General features: G+C 40.2%; 1 long non-coding RNA gene across 1 annotated transcript; it reads right to left on the bottom strand.

Moving 5' to 3' along the window:
• Window positions 1–20149: 20149 nt before the first annotated feature.
• Window positions 20150–20877, bottom strand: LOC113490180. Its single transcript, XR_003400168.1, has 2 exons — window positions 20820–20877; window positions 20150–20211 (listed from the first exon to the last, which is right to left on the bottom strand). It is a non-coding gene; the product is annotated as an uncharacterized LOC113490180 (long non-coding RNA).
• Between the last annotated feature and the right edge of the window lie 2380 nt (window positions 20878–23257).

Here is a 23257-nt window from a genome sequence, read left to right on the forward strand (position 1 = left end):
TCCATACGTTGATAATCACCTTGATTTCCAGAGCTGCCTCTGTTATTAAGCCCTGTCACTGATCCCATATGGATTACAGAAACCCATTTTACTGATGAAATCACAGATTTCAGTAAAAGTTGAATAATATTCTTTCAATATTGAATAATTGTTTGTGGACCTGGCAGCGTTTGCAACATAGGCATATGGCAAGCACATGAACAACATGTTGTACTCTGAATCTATTGTTTTAGTTTGCTTCCAGCAGTTTCAGTCCAGACAAATCCATTGCTGATAAATGACTTGTGATGGTTTGTTGGGAGAGAAAGACGTTACAGTAGAGGAACATCCTTCCCTTCCCCCATGCCCCCTGCCTGCCTTTTGGGATGGTATTAAAACAATGTTAAATGAATGTTGTACACAAACAACTTTTTTTAAAGTATGAGCAAGTCTGCCAGAAAGAAAGAAAACTGCATAGTTTAATACAAATGAGGCAAAGTTTGCCAAGGAGAGATAATGTCCTTTATTAGATTGACTGTTATAGTTGGAAAAAAACATAGGCTCTTCTTCATGTCCTAATGTAATGAAAGGTGCCACCTCTCCCAACACATCTTGACTGCTTTTATCCTTGTACCATCACAGGTACGACAACACAACTATTACTATAATTAATACATATGCTTGTTGGACAACAGTCAAAGATACTTGTGTGCTGGTTAAAAATTTCAGGTGTTGCTTTTGGTGTTTCTGAGGATATGCTCTCAGCCATCTCTTACTTTTTTTATTTTTATTTTTTTTTTACATCCTGTAATGGTAGAGGCTTCACAGTAAAAATGAAAATCAATGTATTTTCAATTTAAAAAAAAAAATTTAGACATTTGGATATTGTCCAGTGTAGATGCAGACCTCTGCTTAATGTCAGAAACAGATTTGCTTTTCTTAATGGCTTCTTAATGACTCTACAGAGACAGCCTCTGGCTCTCCCAGGTGCCGTGTAGTTCTTGCAGTGGGCATATTTGTAATCCCATTTAAATGTGAAGTAATTTATTACCTTTTCTCCAAAAGAAGGGCCACCCAGTACTGCCTGATATGATGGGGGAGCTCACAAACAGAGCAAGAAGGTGATAACTACTTATTCAGTGCATTTTCACACCCTTCAGTAACTGTAGACATCCAGCTGCTGCATCCATGCCCATGCTGAAGGTGGCTGATTTCTGCTTTAAAGCTGGTCCTGCACGTGGATTTGGCCTTCTCCTTTTTCTTTATCAGCCATCTTCTTATGAAACCTTCATTTCCCTTGTGGGATATCTCTTCTCTCCTTAAGGAAGCAGTGCAAAGAGCAGGCACAGCTCACAGGTTTTGAAGTGCTGCCTTCCTGGTCTGGGCACTGTTGCCTGCCTCGCTGCTTGTACCCGGGGCTGGCAACCACACAGGGCATCCCTCCTCCTCTTTCTCACAAGACTACTCTTGGGCCCTGGTGCTCAGAAACTGTGCTTCTGCCTCTGGTCCTGAGTAATCAGAAACCGTGCCATGTGATTTGATGTAAGGCAGCAGACCAGTCCCTCTGGGAATGAGGTGTTGCCCCTAACTCCAGCAGTGATCAAGCTATTGTGGATGGGCCTGGCCAGACAAAGGGACATAGCCTGCATGCGCAAAGGTAGATTTCAACTTCTTTCAAATTAAGACACTACGTTCTCTGTTGAATGTGGAAATACAATTAATGAGGAAGATAGAGTTCCTCTAGGCACTGGTAAACTGCTTTCACCCAGCTGGGGTGACTGTCCTGATGGGTCCAGCAGCACATGTAGTGTTGATGTAAGGAAAGCTACACTTCAACTTGGAGGTCAGTGTAACACTCAGATGAGCCCAAGCAGTCTCAGGACCATGTAAGTCCTTCTCTAGAGGGACTAGACATTTTAGCCATCAAAGGAATAAAGTACATGTGAAAATTGTGTCATATCTCCTTGCCCTACCACATGCATGTCGTGAATGCTCTGTCAGGTCACTTATAATGCTGTTTGGTTTTTATTACCAAGCAGACACAAAATTATTCATGTACACATTTTGCATATTCACTGATTATTTTCAGCTGTTATAAAGTAATAAATATTCTCATGGACCTGGCTGTAATGGTGCTGCAATTCTTATATATCCCATTTGCCTTTCTCCCATCACTTCCTTTAAAAGTGCTATACATAAGGTTTCAGAAGTGTGAAAATTATTTTACTCTGATAGAAGAAAATAAAGAGATGTTCCTGTGTAAAATACTTCCTCATCAAATATGTCTTGAGATCAGAGGTAACAATATTAGAGAAATAGCTGGGCTGCTAAATTTGGAATTCAGCTCTTCACTGCTGCTGCTGCTGTAATCATACCTCTGATTTGATAATAAGCTGCAGGAACCATATACCTCTCATATTTGTGGCACTATTCACATTCCTGGCACTCCATAAGTCGTAAAACTCATATCCACCTTTAAAGGCTGACACAGCATAGACTGTATAATGGGAGAAAATATCTTACAATAAAATTCTGACAAGAGTGAGGGCATAAGTGACTCAAATAAGGCAGCTTCCCCCATGTACAAAAGTGAAATGTCACTATGGCAGCACCAAGTTGTCTTGCTGGAAGCACGTGGCACTTATGCTGCTATCCCCCAAGGAAGAGTCTCTTCCCTTCCAGACCACACACTGAGTACAGTAACCACAGCAGTATTTATCAGATTCAGAATTCAAAATTACTTGAGGTACAGCTGCCAATCTGGTGAAAGTGTACGGGGAAGTTGCTGTCGGTATTTGCCACTGCTCCCCACGCAGTGGTATTAGGGAGCCTCCCCACATAGCATAGTGCCAAGGAATTAGAGGTGGCTTTCTCTGAGGCTTACACTCTGCTGGTAGAGTACAGAGCTTCAAATGCCAGGAAAAGGAAATAAGTCTGAGGCTTTTTCAAATAATTTCTGTAGTGTTACTCTAAATATATGAGAGATTTGAAAAAAAAACCAACCCCAGAATACCATTTCACTGCTCAGTCAAGACAAGATTCTGCATGGTGCTTCACCAACAAAATGACAGATAAATGGCGTTTGTCCCTGAGGTGTGTTTCTAGCTGCCCTCCCCCTCACAGCTGGCTGTGTGGTGTGCTGACATCAATTTGTAGTTGTGGGAGTTCACTACCACATAGGGAGCAATTGTTGCCTTTCAAGATGCAGCTTTTTTCTTTTGAGACCTTTAGGTTTTGCTATCAAGTCCAAACACTGGAAAAAATGGGGAGAATAAATCCTATAATTATGCAATTTACAAAGCGTGAAGCTTTAGAATATTAAAATATATTGAAAAGAGTCTTCACTTCGTTAGGCTCACTCATGTCCTGCAACTCTGCATTGACCTTGGCTTATTCTAATTAGCACGAAGTTCCTTGAGTCAGGGGAAAAAAAAAAAAAAAAACAAAAACCAGAATGAAACACAAAAGAGGTATGATCAGGAAAAAGTCTCTGGTATTCGGGTAGAAGGACAGCACTAAGAAAAAATTTGCCCCATTCTAATTTGGTAGTTCAGAATATTTTTATGCTTGTAGAAACATAAAAGTCTTCTGGCCTCCATCTAGATATATTTTGAAAGTATACTAAAGAGTTACACTTTAGTTTTTCATCAGATAGTGTCCTGGGTGGGTCCTGACACAGAACAGCATTTTAGAAATGACATTTAAAATCTAATGTGAGATGAAATGTAAGTCTTTGGGCTTATGAGTATGGGTTATAAAGACCGTAAGTGATAGTCTGGCGGAAGGGTCCTGGCAAGGAGGATCATAATCATTTTTAATAAGACTTTAGAATATAATGAGGGTACTTCTGACATCTACATATTTTGGTATCTGCTTCTCCTTCTATGTGCTCCAGGGCTAATGCTGCAGTATTAGAAATGTTGAATGAGTGCTACTGTGCACATCACACTACTGTTTTAACTGCTGGATTGCCCCTTGGGGACAAGGGTCTGAAGAAAGCCCTGCCACAGCACATAACCTCTTCACAGAAATTGGATGAGTCAAAAGAACACACATGCACTCAGAATGTATTTCATAATGTGTTCTGGTAGCCCAAGTTTTCTCACCTTTATGTATCTGATGAAAGATCCTTTACCTTTGGAACAATGAATGCCATGTCTGACAAGACCCTAAGTGACATGGCAATCATTAGTGGCCCTTTCTGCCCCCTGTTGGAATGACACTGTGCTGAAGAGAAACTTGAAGCCTTTCTTGCTATGAGATGTCCTGACCAACAGGGAAGGGATTCCTGTTAATATAACTATTTAGCCAGAGAAGATACCCTGGTAACCACCAGCAGCTCTTCTAAAAACCATCACAACTTTAATAGTAATTACTCTGACAATTCTTTCTCTTTTTAGGTGGATGGGGTTAATTCATGATGTGGGGCTTGCACTGCTAAACCCAGGTTATGCCTTTCGTTTTGTCCAGTAGGTGAAAGATGAGAAAGCTGCTTGGAATAGAGCTTAATCTGTGGAGAAACAAGGAACTCAGCTCATCCTTCATAAAGAAACCTCGAAGGAAAATTCCAGTGTTAAAATTCCTCCTGTTAAAAAGCTGCTAAGTCAAAAAAATTTATCACACAATGGCTTTCCGTACAAAAGAGCTCTTCAATCAATAGTTCCTCTCTAAGCTGTTCCAAACCACCGTTGCTTCAATAAGCTTGGATCCTTAAACAATCAGTGCAGGAAACAGTATGATTTCTATAGGTTTAGCAGCTGTTCAGTTTGCTCTGTGGTGGATCTGTCTATCTGTGTGCACTTTTGTAATATTTTTCACATACTTCCATTATTGTATCTATCAGACAGGACACAGAAGAGGTCAATTTTTAAAATAGCTCGTGGGGAGATGCATTGCCTATGTCTTTGTTTCTTCATTGGGATGTAGACAGGAGTCCTACTTACTAAGGCTATAAATGGTTTTGCAGTAGGGTGGCAATTTAAAAGAACTATCTGAGCTTCCTGAAGCAGATAAGTGGTTTGCAGTCCCATATGATGTTTAATGGCAGTATTATTTATCTCATTAACACTATGATGAATTAAAAGATATAGCCCAAGATTTTCTATAAAAGCTGAAGCTCTTGTGTTTGTTTCAACCTTAAAAAGAATATAAATTCTTATAGTCTCTATCCCATTCTCCTTTGTCTTAAGTGACAGTAAATTAGGAAGACAGTGGAGAAGAAATGTATTTCCACTTCATACAGTTTAAGCTCATCAGTTGCCTTGCTTTCTGCAATTGAAAGGGCATGTGCAGTGTGGATTGGGTGCAATATCTTCTTGTCATCTCTTGCCGAGTGCCATCAGAGGTTCATCATCATGGTGCTGTGCAATGCATGCGTTTCTACTGCTGTGCTCTGGCAGGATGTGTTCCTGAGAACAAATTTCAGATTTCATTAAAAAACTGTGTCTTCCTATACCTATACCTGTATGATCAGGTGGGTTTTCAATCACAGGCAAACCAGGAAGTTGGAAAAGGATTGTTGAAGGGAATGGACAAGGCATTTTTTTTAAACCCCAAAATGCAGAGTTTCATGTGGAGATTTTTCTTCCTTGTAAAAAAAAGCTGGGTAAATTTCTAAACAGAATGTTGCTTCAAAATGCCAAAGCAAACCTCAAATTTTTGTTAGGATGTCTAATAGAGCTTTTGCTTTTCTCAGTGTGGCTAAAGCAATTTGATGAGTTCAATGTGGATTCCAGCTTACTGATATTACAAAGTAAACATCAGCAAAAAGTTACTTCATTGAAAATATGGCTCTTCTCTTTCTAACTGCACTTATTTCTAGATTTATTTAGATTTAATGGATTTTAAGGCCATGGGAGACTGATGTTATAATTTATTTTGACCTTCTATGTAACTGAGCAACATAATTCCCTGGAAAAATTCCTGCATGTCTGACAATACTCCATTCCCCAATTTGGAGAATTTGCATATGTTTATGAATTACTCTGAGAGCTGTAGTGAAGCTAATGATGCCCAGCGTTTGTCAAAAACTTGCAATCCAGAATAGTAAAATCAATATGTGTGTCAGGTCTTTTAGCATAAACCAGCTGCTTTTTCTTCTGGCAGATAGCTGTAGTGGGTGAACTGTATCTCTGATTGCAAGAGTCTGAATTTGATAATACTGTAAATCCATAATAAAGATATTGGTAATAAAGCACTGTGTAAATCTCAGATGGTTCAAATTTAATGTAACCAAATTTCAGATTATCCAGATGTCAGACATATCCTTTGGCTCTAAAACTCAAGGGGTGTTTGAATTTAATCAGAATCATGACTCTTCAATTGTCCTGGAGCTACTTGGATGAATGCAATTTATCTGCATTCCACTTAGATTTCAGCAGACTTTCCACCACATTAAAATCTCCAGAATGAGAGCTGAGAGGTCATTTTTATAATCATATATTCCCATGCTTGAGTGGCAGTTTGTGTATTAATATAATGTTGCTTCGTTTTGTTCTAAATATTTGGGGATTAAGGTATTAAGGGTACTCTTATTACATTGGAGAGCTGTTCATCATCTATGTCTGTATCTACTCTACTGTTCTGCAGTCAGATTTTCCACTCTAGCTCCAAAACAAGTCATGTGGTTTAGATAATTTGGGCTGCATGCTATCTCACAAATTCAAGAAACACAGCAGTCAAAACACTGTCTACACAAGTCCACTGGTGGAGTTGCACCAGGAAGCATGGAGAGATACTTTGGAGACAAATGCTTGTCCCCAAAACACACGTTCCATAAACAGATTTCAAGTATTGGTTGCCCACCTCTTTCTTCCTTGGTGACAGGTGTTGATAAAGGGTTTTCACTCTTGGCACAAATGACATGTGTGCCACAGACAGTACTAGTTGAGAGGTTTGTTATTCACTTGAGGCTTGTGAACAAACAGGATTCCTACTGCTTCTCATGCAATCTCTTTGAAATAGGCCAAAATTTGCCAGTTAAAACATATGCCTAAAGTCAATTGTTCAGATTCAGTCATTACTTGTCAGATGATGGAAGAGTCTTCTCCCTTAGGTAGAGTGCAGTAGAAATGTCTGTTTAAAAGTCAGGATTAGCCTCTCCTTCTCCCTTCCGCAGTGACAGTCTGATGCTCTGATTAAAATTATACCAGGGAATGATTGTGCTATGATTTATTAATGAAATGTAGAAACATGTATTTACTGCAGTTCAAGTCTCTGACCATTAAGACTGTCTGCATGGTATAATATTCAGGACGAATATTTTCAGAGACCCAAAGCAAGGTAGCAATGTTTATAAATGTCCTTTGCCTTTTTTATGACAGCATTCAGTAGCAGCTTGGTGCTTCAGTGATGCTGTGTGAGACTCAGTATACATACACGGCAAATAGCAACTGAAGAAACACAAACTGGAGTAGCAGTACATGACTCAAAATGCTCTATTAGTGGAGATTTTTCTCTAAGTACATAGGACTATACCATAGGTGCAGGGAGGGGCGCAGAGTTATATCTCTCAGCCAGACACTTTAGTTATGCATATGATCAACATGGAGACTACAGAACAGGAAAGTTGATTGACAGCAAAACCAGACACCAATTTTCAACTGTAGGACAGATAACAATCTAGGAAATGGTGTTCTGTGACATGGCCAAGAGAGATTGTGCCTGCTGATAGATCTCAGTTTTGACAAAAGAGGAAAGCTATCTTTATGGTCCACATTGAATGGAAGGATGCTCTTTATTTTGAAATCTCTTCTGGAAGAGCTAGATGCAAGATGTAGAGTACTTTTTGATCAGTTTGAATCAGCCAATAGAATTCTGTGAATGTGATTAATCTGGCTGTGTATGTAGGTATTTCTACACCTTTAACATTTATAATGGACTAGTCCACAGAGGTGTCAGAGTAGCTCTATCTTCTATATGCCATGGTTCCCTATAGAGAGGGAGTCCTCACAGCACCTGGAGAGGATCCAAATGGATTGACCTCCTTCTGCTTGATACAGTGGAACAGTAGAAGTGAACTGCTGTCAGACATACAGCAATGAAGTAGATAGGTATATTTTGCAAATAATCATATGCTTATGTGATTTCATGGCCTGTTCAGAATGCAGAGTATCAGCTCTGTCTGTCCTCAGTTCTGGGGCTTAGCTTCTTTATTTATTTAAATAGTTCAGTTTATTTAATTTAGAGTTGTGGTCCTCACATGTAAAGAAATAGGTTCACATCTGCAGGTTTACATAGGTGCAGAGAAATCTGGCCTTCCTTGCTCCAAATACATTATCCTCTGTAGTTTAGGATCCCTGTTAAACTGTGAGTATTACATGAATTATCTGTGAGGCTTGCTGAAGATGTACCAAGTGTTTACTAGCTTGATGCAGTGTTTTGTAGGAAAAGCAGGGAGAGAAGTGCTCTTCTCAGAGAAGGCTGGTAGGCTGTGCTCTGATGCTACTTCAAAACTTGCTTCCACTGGTCCCCTAAAAACATAGGGTGCAGGTGGGGACTGCTGCTTCTGTTCTAATAGATTTGAAAACTGCCCAATAATGTGTATTTTGAGAAAGAGCTTTAGGTTGTCTTTTTCTCATGAGAATAAGGAACAGAAGGGGATGTCTGTGTGTGGCTTTGTATAATGCCAAGGCTGACCAGGCAAGAGTAGACGAGATAGACTGTGACTTATGGTAGTAAAGTCCAGATCCAGAAAACCTTCTAGGTGCCATTTAGGCATAAGACAGCAAACCACTGCTGCTGATCCCAATCTAAGAGTTGTGGATAAAAAGAACACAGTGTTAGCAAACAGTCATAAACTTTCTGGAAAAGAATATGCACCACAGAAAAGTATTTTATTTAAAAGGCAATTGTAAAAAACCCCACATTTTGATGTGACCCACTGTCTGAGATTTATCTGTTTATTTAGATAATTGAATTTCAGATGCATATGAATGTTTGCTGACACTTTCTGTAATCAGTGAAGAGAAAATGGAAGTTCTGAGACATGGGTCCTCTAATCCTACTGGCATGTGTCTACATAGATCACAAAAATTCCTCCCCATTGACTGCTGATGTAGTTCAGTCTAATAGTTCATATGTCTAGATGCAGCAGTATTAAGTGATAAGTACTCGTTAATTAGGTAATGAATGCTGATGTCTTAATTTTAGGCACCTGAATTTAGATTAAATTAATTAGAGAAAATGAGTCTCCCGAATGCTGCTGAAACTGAATTGAAGTTGGTACTTCATTACCAGTATCCAACTAGTTAAAATCCCCTCTAACGGAGCTGCTGAGTTGGAGTTTAGAAGACTCAGGACTAAACTTCTATATTCCCTCATCCTTTTTCAAGGGTGCATCAGGCTTATGGCAGGACCCAGAGGAAATGGCTTGCTCTGTTGCAAGCTTTTCACATGATCAGGGTTCATGAGAATATTTTGGAGTTGGTATGGAGGAGTTTATGCCATCCATCAGGCATCCTTAATGAGAAACTGCTCTCACCACTGTCTTTTAAAACATAGCATCTGGGACACTTCTGTTGGTCACAGCTAGCAGAAGGAGAAAATCAAGTAGGAAAGTCCAAAGCCATTTAGGGCTTTGCAGGTCAAAGTCAACACCTTCGCTTCAATCTGGAAAAGCAGCAGGCGAGCAGCAGAGATCACAGAGCACTGGTGTCACACAATGCCATGCTGAGGAGCTGTCAGCAGAAATCCAATTCAAGGATTGCTAGAAAAACAACAGATAGCAAAAGGTTTGTTTTGTTTCATTTCAGCTGAGTTCTGAGGTTACCAGCCTTTACTGAATGACAACGACAATGTACGTTTTTATAGTCCAGCAGAGTTCAGAGCCCTGGTAAAAAAGCAAAGCACTGCTTGGTCAGCTCCACACAGGCACAACGGTTCAAGGGTTCGTGTTTATTCCCCTCTCAGCTAAGCTGTTTTCCCAAGAACATCTTTGTTACTTTTTGCCATAAAACAAAAGGTCAGGTTTGATGTTGCTCCTAGAAATGTTCTTGTTGTTCTGTTTGTTTATATAACCCCCTTATTCCATCTGATGGAGAATGAGCTCTGCTGCTTAATGCCAGCTGCACACAGGATGGTGAGAAGAATGACAGCCCTCAAAAGGGGGCCAGGGGAGGGGGACACAGAGGGGTGAAGGAAATAAAGGGAAAATAAGCAGAGTTTTGCCTCTGGCCATTTGCAAACAGCTTGTGAGATACTCACATCACACACATTGCTGGGTTGCCTGTGACGTTTCTGAACACACAAGCTGTCATTTACTCACCAAGGAGTCAGCACCACTAGACCCTTTCAGGCGACGTGGGTGGGCACTTTAGAAGACATGCTGTCTCATCCCATTCAGGAACCGCCCTCTGTCACTGCTCTCCTGGCATGCTGGATGTTTGTTGTTTAAGTAAATAAACTGTCCAGTGTCTCAGGCTAACTGCAAATGCTGTGTCCTCCCACTTCCACCTTTTTCTGGCCACTCCAGGGAACAGGAAAAAAAAAAAAAAAAAAAAAAAGAAAACAGCCAAAAGCAAGAACAAGATGTAAAAGTTCACAGAGAGCTTCGATGCCACCCACTAAGCCCCAACCTACAAATAATGAGCGACCAAATGGTGTCATTAGAGGCCCCAACATCCTGTCAGCACTCGGCCTTCCGATGGGAAGTCAGTGGTGGAGATGATTTTGAAACCATCTTTCCCGTCTCTTTTGAAAAGAAGTTTCTGGGAAATGGCCATCACAGGATACTTCAATCTTCCTCATTTCTTACAAATGAACCTTTCACATTCCAAGTCAGTGGTCAGCTTCAGCAAAACTGAAGGAATATTGTTGAAGCTCTTTTGTCAGCTAGCCTCCTTTCTAGTCTAGGGGATGTCTTTGGTATAGAAGGGAGATGCAAGACCATGAATCTGCACCTGTTTTGTCAAGGGTTCACAAGCAAGACTGAGAACAAGTTTAATTTGTCTTTTACTGCATTCCCACTGCCTCTTTTTTTCTATTTTGATGTTAAGCTACAACAGGGAAAACAGATGTCTACTACAATACAGATTGTCTCTAGAGTTAATAGGAAATTTTTTTATTGGCTGGTGTAGCGTACAGTTTTTCATATGGTAGTGAATCCATGAGTATTCACGTCATCCAAATATAGAAACCTCATTAATTGAATCAGCTGGCTATCCACCCTTAACTCCATATATAGTCAGTGAGAAAATATCAGGGCAAATCAGAATAATTGCAGTAACCCTTCTTTGAAATTATCATCTGCATGGTTTTCTCCCTCTCTCCTCCCTTCCCCCTCTCCACTGCCTCTTCACTGCTGCATCTATAAAGTGCCAGTGATTTAATAAATTGAATTACTTCTTTGCACATTAGTCTTTGTGCCTATTTGCTACCTGGGAACAGAGTTTCTCATCAAAACACTGCTTCTGGAGAAATCGCTTGTCTATTCATTGTGCAAACAAAGTTAATTAAGGGGAAAATACCGAAAGGTGACAGACCACAAGGGTTTGCTCTATTGGTTCTGCTTTCTGTCCCAAACATGTTCACCTGTTTTGAGAGTGGATTGATGAATGTCAATCACAATAGGAGGTAAGACATAGATTAACTCTGTCACTAGATGCATTCCACAGATGCAGGATGGCTAAACTGAATGTTTTTATAGGGTGCCTAGCAAAACTGTCTTCCAGGAGTGCTTGATTCAGTGAAGATGTCATAAATCATGAGCTAGCTACAGTGAGCTGTGGTGATGGTTCATTGATTTCCCTAGTCTCTCAATACAATCGTTCAAAAATAACCTGAAAAAGACACTTCTCACAGCTATCAGCACCTCTCAAATAGACAAGCAGGGCAACAAGGCTAAGCCCACAGGCTAGGATGGCTTAGCCCCTGGAATTTGTCAAGAGAGGCAGCAGTGAGCACTAACAGGTTACTGGAAATCTCTCTGAATCCCTGGTCCAAGAAAATCACACTGTGGCTCATCATACCACTTGCATCTCCTGTTCCCAAAAGGACCAAGATTTAAAACTTAGAGGCAGATTCTTAGACATTAATTTCTCCAGAGTCCAGCAGTGTTTGCCACCATGTGAACTCCACCAGTTTGCATCTGAAAATATACAAAAACCAAAAAACCTACCCCCAAGCCCCGAAACCCCAAACCCTAGAAGTAAGATTAATTTCTGTCCTTCCATTCAACTTCTTCACCTTCCCACAATCCACAACATGGGGCCTTGTCACCATGGAGGTGTTTTTCACTTCTACAAATAGGCAATATAAAAGAAAATTGATTTAATGCTGAATTTAGGGCATAACATGGATAAGCACAGAAAGTGACAATAGTCAGGAGCACTTCATAACAGCATCTTCAGCAGTTTCTGGGGGGTCTGCTTTCAACTTTGAAAAGCCTAGCTGTATATTTCATGAAACCCAAGCATAGCCTCCATTGCCAAAGATTTCAACAAATTTTAGGCAAGCTTTGTAATCACAGGAAGGAGAAGTCTATTGCTCTCAGGGACAAATAAAGTGGTTTCATGAGATCACATTTCTCCTTTCTCCTTCCCTTCAAAACAAGCAAAGTTTAATATTTCAGTTACATTCACTTTGACTAAAACAAAACATCACAGCAAAAGGGGATCCACAAAAAAATAATTGTTTTTCATTTAATACAGAACTTCAAAACTCTAATAAAAAGCACAAAGGAAATCTTAGATTCCTTCATGCAGAAAAAAATCCTTAGGTGGCAGGTTAAGCCACTACTGGCATAATTAGAGAGGCGTAAACTAGTGAAATCATACCAAATCATACGGCCCAAAGCATTTTAAGGCCTTTTGGAATCACACTGGCTATAGGGAGTCCGGCTTCCACAGCTGTGATTACAAGTAATTGGAGCCAACATCCCTTCCAATGCAATAGGCAACAAGTTGGTTTGGTTTCAAGGCAGCCACTATTCCTCCTTTTAAGAAATCATCCATATATGTCAGGAACAAATCTCTAAATGCTCAATGTTTTTAGCCAGAGACCACATGTACATAGATGTGTCTGTAAGAGGTTGAGCAAAATGTCATTTCAGATCAAGCATGTCACATTTTGCAGCCAGTTTTTGTTTTGTATTTTGTACTAAGCTTCAGCTAACAGTCAGCCTGGGAATGTCAGGGAACAGCTGGTTCCCATTCTTCAGCCCCTTCAGAGTGGGGAAACACCGCTGTTCCCGGTGGCCAGGTCCTTACTACAGAAATGGCGAGTGCTTCTGGTCCCTGTTCTTGGCCAAGTTACTGTCTTGGTGGCACTGGGGGCTTCCTCTCCAGATGAAACATGGAAACATCTCTTCCCTTCTCCTTCTGATTGGAAGCCTCAGCAAGAGGCAGAAGCCCTTGTCCCTTCCCAGAGGCCAGATCCTGCACCATCTTCCAGCTCTTTCTGTCTTTAGGGTGCAGTCAGAGCTATAGAGTCACCTAGCTGGTGTCCGCAGCCTTAGTGATAGGCAGGACAGCGACTGCGGATCCAGCCTTTCTAGCCTGCTATGTGAGCCATGGCTTTTGCCACAAACACTTCATAGCAGTATGTCACACAACTCCGTACAGCAATCCTCACAGCCAAGCCAGACATGAATGGTGTTATCAACACAGCAGTGCTAGACACCTCAGAGCCTATCTAATAAATGTCATCTTTCTCCCTATTTGAGCAACATATTTAATTTTCTTTATTATTTTTCAGTAAGTATTTTATCAGATTCTATCTGCTTTAGAGAATGACTTCAAAATGGAAATGTGCTTGTTGTGTGTCTCACAGATTGAAGTCAAATGTGCTGTGTATCTCTATTGGCCTTGCAAGCTCAGACTGGTAGCAGAGCACAAGGCAGAAAGTCTGTTCTCTGTGTGTGTATCACTGAACTAACTTGATATAAATTGATTCAGAAACACAGAGCCTGTTCAATACTGTGTTCACACAGACACTTTATAGGGCAGAGCTGCAACTGAAGGCTGTGGTGGTGATGTTGAATACTAATGAGATACCATGTAATTTAATCCTAGTTGAAATTTGGAGCTGTTATTTATGGGAAAATATAAAAATATATTTAATTTAGCTAAATCAAAGTTTTACTGACAAAGTAACTATCCAGTTTTACTCCTTGTACAATTTCTGGTGAGAAGGCAAAGCTAAAATATGGGCAAAATGAGGACTATAATAATATTCGGGACTGTGAATTTTCTTTTTGTGATTTGTGCCATGCATGCAGAGACGGCTGGATATTAAGCAACTGTGTTTAAATTGTCACAGGCATGCACAAAAAGAACGTCTCTCTTCTTTCCTCCTATACCTGAAACAGTGTTTTATAGAAAAACAAATGAGCACAGAAACTATGGCTGTGAATCCATTCCAATTTAATTAACACTATGCTAGTTACAAATGCTAACAGGTTCCCAGGCACGGTTTGGCTGCCTCTGGGCTCTGTGGATTCAAATTTGACTCCTTGCTTTGTTCTAACAGAACAAAGAGAGCAAAGAACAATATGACCCTGACCCTTTTTTACCCCTTCACACACAAATGATCTCTTTTAATATTCAGGCGAGCTGTTACATGAAGAGGTCCCATGAGAACAAACACCTGCCATTTCTCGGGACAGCACTTTGACCAGTCATTGCCTATCTAGTTTTTGAACAGCTTTTACACTCCTGTGGCTGTTTTGTAAAAAAGATGGTAACACTTGAGTTCTCAGAACATCGTCTGTATTTCTATGCAGAAGTGCACAATGCACAGTCCCTTCCCACTGTACCACACAAACACGCTCCACCTGCAACCTCACGGCAGTTTTCTTGCCCGGAGGACCAATGAGATAGCTTTGTAAGCAGGGATAGTCTAATACCCCAGCTACAAACTTTCTTTGAACATGTGTATGTACATGCATTTGGACTGAGATAGGGAACCCCATGGTCTCCACAAATCTCTCCCTCTTCAGATTAAATCCAGACCTAGCAGGGGAGGAGGGTGTTAGGAAGGTGTGGGGCCTGTCTAGACTGAAGGTGCCTTTTTGTTCCTTAAATGTACGTATGTGCAATTAATGATAACACAGAGGACATCACTGGGGCTCACCCCACGAAGAGCTGCAGTGGTGGCATTGAAGACAGGTGGGCAGTGTGGAGGCTGATCCCTGTGTCCTCTGCACAAACTGTGGCAGTCTGGCTTGTGTCTTCTTCAACAGCATTAAGAGCTGGGCCCTGATTGTGCTCAAAGTTGGTGTGAGGCTGATGGGATTTGTCGTCTGGTGATTAAAGGATATTCTTCCTCCCCCAAAGTCCTAGTGTTTCAGTGCCTAGTTGTGCAGAGTAAAGGCTTGGCTTACTTTTGAAAAGTTCATTCATAGGCAGAGAAGCTTGGTAAGACCCAAATATCTCACAGAATTATGTTATTCCTGACTGACATTTGCTAGACTGGGTTCATTCCTAAAACCCTTCAGTGCTGGGAATTCTCACCCTTCCCTGATGATTCATGCTGGTGCTTTGCCAGCCCTACCATTAGAAATGCTTTCTTAAAATCAGGTACAAATCTCTCTTGCTATGATTTGTATCCAGTTGTGTTCTATCTGTCATGGACACTGGGAGTAGATTACTTTGAAGAAAGATATCACAGTGCCTTGCCCTGCTAAATGCTGTGGCGCTGTGTCTGCTCTGTAACTGTTGCATCCAGTGATCACCGAGATCTTTTTTTTTCACCACTCTGAAGTTCAGAGGCTTTATGCTCAGACTTTCTTCCAAAAAAGAATCTGTGCTGTTATATCTTTTACTGACTGACAGCATGCAAAACAGGGTCAAAGGGAAGAAAGGAAAGCCTAAATCTGTAGTGGGCTTTGAGCTTGATGTGGTTTGGGCAAGAAGGTTTTCTCCACAGTTATCTATCTCGTCAACGGTGAAGGCTGAGCAGGGCAGGACAACAGGAACATGTGGGCTGCTGTTTGCTCTGGAAAGCAATGGGAACTAGGCACTGATGTATCATTGAGACTTGACAGTTGGTCTTTGATCCAGATTTTGACTGACAGTTTTAGGAACACTCCCAGTCCTTGATGGGGGGCAGCATAAAAATGCCAAAGCAAAGTACTTACGTCAAAACAGCTTTTGATGCCTTATATTCTGTAGAAGGCTCAGACTACAAGAAAGATAGGCCAACTCCTCAAAAAAAATCAAGAGTCTGGTTTCCACAGGAAGCAGACATGTTATTGAAATCAATAGGGAGTTCGGTACTAAGCACTTAGGAATAACTGAGCACCAGTTAATATTCTTTCAAGCCACAATATGTGAGAAGGTTTTCACTTTGTTTTCCTACTTGAAACAATGAATTTTTTACATTTTTCCGATTGTCTTGGTTCCCAGCAAGAGATGTAGACTTTTCCAGGTTTGGTAGTGTGACAACCAAACATTTATCACATTGTGTAAGCCAAGTCAGAGCTTTTCAAGTAAGTGAATGCATATTCAGAATATTTAGACACAGCTCACTGCTTGCCCTCACATCAAAAATGAGCTTTCACCTGCCATCTAACACTGAAAAAGATTACTCTTGCAGTTCAAAGTGACAGCCTCGTTGTTTTTCTCACCATTAATGAGCAAGTTGACAGCATCCCATGGACTGGCTGCAGGTTCATATTGACATGAGGTGTCCAGCCATGTCTGAGGGCGGAGGCAATCAAACATCCATCTGAGAACTGTACCTGCAATGGAACAGGAAATGTGTGGGCAAGGCTGATCTCAGAGTTGGAAATGACGGTACCCAGTGCCTAATATTTTGTGATGTTTGACATGCATGCTGCATGATGCATACTTGTACATCTCAAGTGAGGGTGAGTGACTCCCTGACAAAGGAATTCCTGCAGAGAACAGTCATATTTACAAATCAAAGTGTGCCTACACTTGTTGCTCCAACCAGGTTTTCACTAACAAACACAGTGTCCAGAATATTTACTGCATGTCATTACAAATGTGCCACCAAGTGTTTATACATTCAAAAGGAGGGTAGCAGTTCTGCTATTATTTACCCTAGTTCTTTTTGTGCTTCATATTTTCTACTTCCAGGGAAATTTGAAACCACACAGAAAATGCTTATGCTTCAACCAAGTTCCCTAAGCCTCAGCACAGATATCTGTAATATTAAAGACTTTTAAAGCGGTGCCTTATATTAGTGTTGCTGTTTAATTTATAGGCCTATATGAATGGGAGTTAACAGAACCCCTTTTTCCATTTGGCAGATGAGAGCAGAGGAGGTAAAATGGGTGGCACTGGTGGTTGTGTCTTCAAGGGCTGATCTTCTGTGACTCAGGAGATGTGTGCTTCTCCAGCTATGCAGAGATATGCAAAAAACCAGCTCCCTAGCTAGCTTCTGACATGATGCTTGACCACTGAATGTCACAAAGTGAAGTATGCAGCTAAAATAGCTGTGAGACTAAGTTAGAATTAGGAGTCTGTGCTTCTTATGCTTCCTCATTCAAAAAAGATTTGTATTAAGACTTTTCCTGAGCTTTGAACAAAGGCTGAGACTTGACAGTCTTCCTCTCTTTGAAGGGAGATGGTGCTTTAAGCAGATATCAAGGAACTTGTGACTGAAAAGATACCACAGATACTCCTGGCCTGTGTTTTCAAATGTCCGCTAAAATATGTCTGAGTGACATTTGATGTTCCTGGTGATAATGGGCAACAGATCCTGAGTGATGGTAAGAGCAATAGATACATTCCATCAGAAATCTAAAACATGTAAACAGACAGAAATTGACAGAGGGATGTGAGAAACTTGAAAATTAACAACAAATGCAGGAAGAGGAAATCCAGAACAAACACACTGATGTTTTTCACAACCATGAAGGAGTTTAATCCACTGGTTTAAAAACCATATGGTACACTGAACATTAGATGGGTAACAGGCTGAGAGATACTTGGCACTGGCCCATGAAAATATAAACACAAGGCATTTGTTTCATTGTGCTTCTTTTTCTTTAAATATTTGCTTTCTGTGTTTTTTCAGGATACAGTTTTTTATTCCATGTGCATAACAAGCTACCTTTCCAACATCAAACTTGGGAGGCATCACACTCAGCGCCACTAGTTTGGTTCCAGTGGCTATTTGTTGGGATTTAGCCTGTTTCCTGAAGGAAAAATAACCATATCCAACTTTCCTCCCTCATCCCCAAGCTCCTCATGCCCCACCACTGTATTTGGTAGCCTTTTTGGCAAAGACTGTCAAGAATAAGGACTGATTAAATTTGGAAAACTGCAGATGCTTGCTCCTCTTCTTTTGCCTGGGCTGGAGCATCTAGAAAGCAGGTAGACTTAAACTCCATGGCTGTGTGGAGTGGGAAAGTAGATATGTGTCCTTTTCCCATTTCACCATAATACTGTCCCTTAGGCCTTGGAGGCAGCTCAGTCCTGTGAAACTTCATGGCATGGAACGGAACTGAGAAATTGAAAAATGTACCTTCACCAGCATGTTCATTTTCAGCGTTGGCACACAATGTATTTTTTAAGTCCTGCTTTGTGGACTTTCAGTGCCATGCAGGAAGACTGTATTGATGTCTATGTGTTTGCAAGGATGTTATTCATGATTCTGGGTATGTCATGAAGCATAGGATTTGGAGGCCAGGTGAGGCCAGGTGAGGGAACTGTAAGAGGTGGCAATGCTACCTAGAAGATCAAGAATTCACACAACTTTGTAGTCCTGAGCCTCTACAGCTTCTATTACCCCTTTGCTTTCCTGAAATGCTTCACGCTGGGAGGAATTCACCACTTGGTGGTTGAGAGCCACCCTTATCTTTTGCTCCTCCCTCCCTCCCTCCCTCCCCAAAATCTCAAGCAGCCATAGGAGCATTTATTTACTTTCAGGATGTTCTTACATTGAGAGGAGTTGCCATGAGTCAGAATTAAGGCAAGAATAAATCATAATTAAGGCAAGAGACCTAATTAAGGGCAGACAAGGAGAAATTATTTTGTTGTTCTTCCTGTGGGGTTTTGTGAGTAGTATAGGTCTTCATTTTCTCTCTACTCTAAGAAAGTGACCTATAGCTGCACTATTGTACCTGTGTGTACCACAGCGGAGACACTCTTTTTATGGCCTTGGAAGGGGTATTTCTGGCAGACCAACAGACCAGAAATGCTTGGAAGGGGAGGTTGAGAAGGATTGTGGACAGGCTGTGTTTTGTCAAAATTTGTTTTACAATCCTTGCATTTTCTTTGAGATTGATCTGTGCTATAACCAGAAAAATAGTTGAACATCGTGAGACACATGTGAGTCAGGATTAGACCAGCTAGCTCTGATAGTGCTGGCAGCATAACACCACCAGTACCATGTTCAGTGATGATTAATTGTTTCCACAGAAAACTGCAGCTGCGTGAGACAAAGACCAGGTCCTTCTCTGCATTTCCATAGTCTTCATGGAGCAATGTAAATGTGCCTCTGCAGATTCTGGACCTGCCTGCAAAAGCATCAAATTTGAGATATGCTGTGAATATCTGTGAAAGTAATGGACAATATAATGACATTTCTAAAGATTCCTTAATGCAATAGAGAGGGAAATCTGGAGAAAAAAATAGGTGCTGGGAATGGTGAGGGTAAGAACATTCATTTTGTTTGTCAAATGATTGCCTATATATCAGCAAATATTTTTTGGTTAGCACATTCTTCCGCAGGGCTAGTTGACATTTTTCAGTGCAACAAAAGCATCCTTTGTACACATATTTTGTTTTGTTTTTTACTTTTACAGCGATTCAAACAACAGTTAACAAATGTAGGTATCACTCAGTTGAGCAATAAAAGACTGCTTGTGCTGAGACTGAAAAATAAGTGAATGATAAATAAACACAAGAGAAGTACATTTGTTAATATTTATTCCAGCATTCGTCATCCATCTCACATCTTGCAGATGCAAAAGAATTAGTTAAAAGAAAGGACAACAAACATATTTTACTCCACAGGGGGGATTTATTCTTCCCTGTTCTCCATTTCATCTGCATCTCATAGAAATTGCAAGATAATCTAGTCCTTTCCTCCATTAAGTTTATGGACAATCACAGAAGGCATAGCAGAAGTAGTTTAGCTGATGGAAAGCTAAATACTGTGACATTCAAAGACAGACAGAAAAAGCAGGAGGGAATGTTTCCCAGTAAGACCCATGAACACTCATTTACCAGCCCTTCAATAACTCACTCCATTTTTTTTGACTCATCCTCCTTTGGATCCTTTCTTTATTTGTGAAGCATGTCTTCCATCACAAAAAAATGTCTGTGGCAGGAAGCACAAAATGACATTGTAACATTTTGCTTTTAAAATTGCATTTGAGATAATAAAATATTCTGACATTAAATAAAACATTTTTAATACAAAAAGGAAAAGCAGGTATGTTTCTATTATTTATATATAGCTATTATCTTGCTTCTCACCATGATACCTACCATATTATAAATTTTAGGCATGCTGTACAAATATATCTCATAACTTGAACTTCTGTGTCTACATTTTTACTAGTAAGATCCTCAAACCTTTATATACATTGTAACATATTATAAAATGTTGTTTTAATATAAAATATTTCTAAAATATTTATTATTTTTAAAATAGTTTTTAAAATAATTAACGAAAATTGTGTGGATGAATTCTCCAAAGGTCCATTCTTTCCTTAGTAACACGGCAATTTTAATGTAGAATCTAAACCTAGAACCACTTATATGTGTGACATGGTTATCTTCCAGTAAAACTGCAAAGGACAGTGGCTGGTTTAGGGCAATTTCAAGTTTAGATCTCAAATACTTTTTCCCTGAGGTTCAGAGAGTAATTTTACCTGGCGGCAGCAGGAAACTGCGTGCTGTCTCTGTTTCCACCAGACCACTTACCAGTTGTATGTAATGTTTGGAGCAGAGACATGTAAAGATGGAGTCGGGCTTCCCAAAGACATTAGGAGAAAAGTTAGAACCATAAAAGAGACCTCACTCGTCCAGATCTTAGCAAGGTCTGGACAAAACTGCTGTTTGATCCAGATGCAAATCAGGGGTTACCATTTAATCAGAGACATGGCAAATGGTCTGTTTTGTGCCAGCCCTTCTTGATGAGATGTTTTGCTGCTGTAATCTCTAGCTGGCAGAATCCGATGCTACCCCAAATGGACACCCCAACAGTGTGATGGGGCACACTGAATATGCAGAGGACTAAGTGGCTAGCTCATCTCTCATGATCATGCCTTTAGAGCAGGGCTAAGGCACTGAGGTGGGTTATTGGGCTACCACCCAGATTCACAGGTTGATCATTTGCTGAAACACTTGTTCTGTAGTTTCTAGAGAAATAGAAGGAAGTTTGGCATTCCAGTGTCTAGGCCCACCACAGATTGTCATGCTGCCAAATGGTGATTTTTTTATTTTGTTATGTAAACAACATCAGATCTGTAACATGGTAAGACATGCAGTATAAAACTATGTTGAAAAAAAGAAATTGAAATATAGGTTAAAATGTGGCTGTCACTTGGGAAGGATACTAAATAAATAATTCTAAATTTTCTTTCTTTTTTTAAAAAAAAGTTAACTCAGAGCTTATTTGAGCTACATGCTTAGTATGTTAAAATGTCTCTAAAGAACTAATTGAATCATTATTTATACATCTGTGGAAGTTGGAACTGCAAATCCAAACCAAAACTCAAGTTTTATTTTGTGTGCAAATGATGAAACTTTTAGCATAAATTGATGCTGAGATGTATTTGGACCATCTGTAGGGAATCTACTGCATCCTAAATATAAACCCTATAGACATTGAAAAGAGGAAGGACTGAAGAATGTGCCAATAGGCACAAGAAGACTAATCACTGTCAGAAGTACCAGGTATAACAGAAAAGTTTACAGGACCAGCCTCATCTACTTTTTTCCATAATAAATTGAGTCAGTCTCCCAGGCTGCCATCCGCTTCATCCATCTTCCTCCATGGGAAATTGTCTCTGGAATAAAGGATCTTTCTTAAAGCAAGTTATAAAATTATAAAATAATTTTTCTCTTATGCATCACTGACAGGCAGTTGCTTTTCTGGGGGTTGCTCATGCAGCATTTGTAGATACTGTTTGCATGCTGGTGTTGCCAAACCATCTGCATTCTGATACAGGCAGCTTGTGAATGTCAAGCTAATTAGCCAAGGCTAATGTCTGGTTTCCTGTAGAGAGCTTTTGTGGAGTAATTACCTTCCTCGAGGTCAAACTGCTGTAATTACAGGTCTTTAACTAATCGAGATAAACAGCCTTTGAATTCTTGCACTGAGTCGGCCAATCGCTCTAATGGACTGTACAACAATGCAGGGTATTATGACAGGTGATAGCAATGCTTTTTATTTGTATGGGATCTAAACAACAACAGCTTTCACTAAAGCCGTATACATTATTAACATCTGTTCAAGTCTCTGTCTAAGCTTATGAGCAAAGTCATTGTTACATGCTTTTCTGGGTAGACATTCATATTTAAATAAACCGGAAAGTAGGTATTTTCACAGAAGTAGATGACAAATGAGTAAAAAGAAACTATTCTCCCCTAATTTCTCACTCTTTTCCAGTTTTTATTGCTTTCTTTGAATAGTAACACTGGATTGTTCTTTGAAGTATAGTACTGAGGCCATTTTAAAATAGCAACCTTCCAAACAGCCTGTTTCCTCTGCTTGTGTGTTTTCCTTCCTCTGCGTCCCCTGTGCTCCTCACACCTCTCCTTAAGGCTCAGATATTTTGGTCTACTATAGGAACATTAGCAAATGTTTCTCCAACTAACTTCATTATTTCTAAGGTTGGTTCTCTGTAGGATTTCCTCCCACAAATTATTTGCCTTACCCCCTTTTCTTCTGCAATTCAGTGAATAAAACCCCTAATATAACATACACTTTTGTAAAAAATCCCACCCTATTTCTTGTATACTGAAGGCCTACCCTGATGAAGAAAATAAATTCAGTGCAAAAGGAAACTAACGGAGGTTTGACCCCCATCATCTTCTGTAGGCTTCAGCTTAGCTTTGGAATGCCTAAGTTTAGGTAGCCTATTTCCCTGATTTGAGTAATCGCTATACTACTACATTAGTAGAAACACATGTAAGTTTAGTTTGGATTCCTGCCACAGATCAAAACCAATATTTGGGAACAACCTTCAGAGCAATTCAACCTATTAGCCAACTGCCCAGCAAGGAACATCTATAGTGCTTCTGCCATTTAATTGATTTTTTAGATCTAATAAATTAAATTTGCACATTCCTGGGGTTGGGTTTTTTTGTTTTGGGGGGGGGGAGTGTTTTGGGGTTGTTTTTTTTTTTTTGCAAAT

The sequence above is a fragment of the Athene cunicularia genome (genome assembly GCF_003259725.1).
Source record: "Athene cunicularia isolate RWA chromosome Z unlocalized genomic scaffold, athCun1 chrZ_part2, whole genome shotgun sequence".
Classification (NCBI taxonomy): Eukaryota; Metazoa; Chordata; class Aves; order Strigiformes; family Strigidae; genus Athene; species Athene cunicularia.